The sequence below is a fragment of the Lotus japonicus genome, chromosome 4 (assembly GCF_012489685.1).
Source record: "Lotus japonicus ecotype B-129 chromosome 4, LjGifu_v1.2".
Classification (NCBI taxonomy): Eukaryota; Viridiplantae; Streptophyta; class Magnoliopsida; order Fabales; family Fabaceae; genus Lotus; species Lotus japonicus.
This window is the reverse complement of record NC_080044.1, coordinates 60,962,673-60,965,192: the sequence shown is the minus strand read 5'-3', so window position 1 is coordinate 60,965,192 and position 2,520 is coordinate 60,962,673. Positions and strand designations below refer to the sequence as shown.

General features: G+C 34.7%; 1 non-coding gene across 1 annotated transcript; it reads left to right on the top strand.

Annotated features, from left to right (window-relative positions):
* The first annotated feature begins 1,741 nt into the window (after positions 1–1,741).
* On the top strand, positions 1,742–1,813 carry TRNAT-CGU (transfer RNA threonine (anticodon CGU)). The gene has a single exon. It is a non-coding gene; the product is annotated as a tRNA-Thr (tRNA).
* Positions 1,814–2,520: the final 707 nt, after the last annotated feature.

Below are 2,520 nucleotides of genomic sequence, written 5' to 3'. Positions count from 1 at the left end.
AGCGCACAACAGCAAAGGTAAAATTCGTGGGGTAATTTTTTTTATCTTATTTCTTCTTTGCTTTTTGTATAGTTTATTTTTAAGAGATTAATTTCTATGCACCGACGGTGTAAAAAGTTTTTCACCATCATTCAATCACAACCTTCCATTTCTAATTTTTAGATATTCTTAAATTCAAAATTAATTGTAAGCTAACAAAATGGAGGGATGTGATTGAATGATGGTGTAAAACTTATTTACACCGTCGGTGCATAGAAATTAATCTCTTATTTTTAATTATGTGAATTTTAATTTTTTTCTCATTAGTAAATACGCTGAAAATATTTTTTTATTTGATATTATTGTAAATATTTGTTTAATGTTATAAACTTTTTTATTACACAACTTTGTTGGGCAAGGCGGTGTGGAGCATGCTGAAGCATCCCCACAAGCTATGGGTCCAAGCGTTATCCCATAAATACTTGACTGATTCCCATAAATATTTAATTAGCCACAGTATTCCTAATTTTTTTTTGAAACACACAGTATTCCTTTTTAAAAGTGGATCAAATATATTAAATTAAGCCGGCACCGAGGTCAAAGCATCAGAACGAACAAAAGATCAAGTCCAGGGGGTCCCTCCTCTATCCAAACAGCAAAAGAGGAGGCGGAGGCACTCCTGACTAAAAAGTTTGTGCCGGATCTACAGACAAATAAAACATCCAAATGTGAAAAAACCAAAGAAAGGGAACGACAATCACTAATAATCAAATCAAGATAAAAGTTGCCTCTGGTGCGACGCCTCCACCATTGAAAGAGCTGCAAATAGTCTATCTCAAAACACACAGTCTGAAACCAAAGATCAATTGCAAGACGCATAGCCCAACGAAGGCAAAGAGTTTCACTTAAACCAGTGGATTGCATCAAGACCGGGGCAAGAGAAGCAACTGCAAGAATCTCGCCATCCACATCTCACATTAACATACCAAAACAGCATAGAACTGCGAACAGGCGCATCAATATTAATTTTAATCCAACCAGCAACAGGTCTCCTCCACCCTTGCCGGCTCCTCCACCGCTGTCCGAGGTACAACTGTTGGGCGAGGCAAGGAACGAACCTTGTTCTCGAACACAAAGGCATTACGAGCCTCCCAAACATCATAGAGCAACGTAATAAACCTCTCAAACATATCATCATCGACCCCTACAAGTATCTGTGACACAATATTCTTTTTTTTTATAGGCAAATGTTAGTTGTTAGTAATTTTAGTATATTAGTCATCCTCAGGGTTCGAACTTTGGACCCTTCACCCATCATCTTACTCAACCCTTATGTCTCTAGCTCTTACCGCATGAACTATCCTTCGGGGATTGTGACACAATATTCCTAACTTAAACCTTAATTTTTTTTCTCATATCACAGCTTAGCTGCAGTCAAATTTGTAGTTGAATAAATAAAAATACGACTAAGTTAAGGTTACCACAATATCACAATTTCACAACCGTAGCTAAGTGTATGAAATCATTGTGACTAAATTTAGTAATGCAAAGATTGGCCATACTTTTATTTAGTTTTTTTTCTTTTTCTGTAATAGCAAGTTCAGAACTTACATAATATAAATAAATAAAATTAAAAAATATAACAGAGAAATCAGAAATTAAAATCTTTTTTTTTTTTTTAAATTGTAAATAAAATAATGATTGTTGATAAAATTTAGAACCCACTGGAATATAAACTATCTAGAGCGCAATATCAACAAGCGCCTCCGTAGCATAGTGGTAGTGCGTTCGCTTCGTAAGCGAAAGGTCGCGAGTTCGATCCTCGCCGGGGGCTTTTATCCATTTTTCATTTTTTACCACGCTTAACTCTATGGATTGGGCTCCTTGCAGCCCAAAATGGTGAATCGGACTCTTAATTTTTACCAGGCTTTCTCTGTGAAATGAGTACTATTTGGACAAACAAACAAGTTAAACTTTCAATAAACACAAAAACAAAAAAGTTTACCCCAAAGAAAGATTATTTTTGTTAACATGAATTTCAAAAAAAAAACTAATATAGTGAAGAATGTTAGAGCTGAGTGAGTGTTGTTACTTGTTAGCATTTATATATTTTATTTCTTATGGTCAACTTTTCTTTTTTAGTTTAATTTTGTATCTAACACACTTTTTTGTGGAACTCATAAAAGTTTTCAACCAATAGAAGTAGAGGGTTAAGAGGAGTGCTAATTATATATCCTCCATTGCAATGCAAATGTAAAGGAATGTTTACATGTTTTGATGTTTTGGAACAAGTGATAGTGGTCCATTATCTAATTAGATGCATTGGATTTGGACCACAAGTCCCATAAATATATTTTGATTGTTGGAGACAAGCTATTCTGCACGCCTACAAAAGTGCAGCAACGTAAATTACTCATCCACGTACAACACAAATGCGCCACGGATTTATTCTTATCTCTGTTCTTCCTCCATCAAGGTTTTTTTTCAAAGCTCTTTTTGTGAACTGTACAATGTACTAACTCTATATATACTATATGTAAA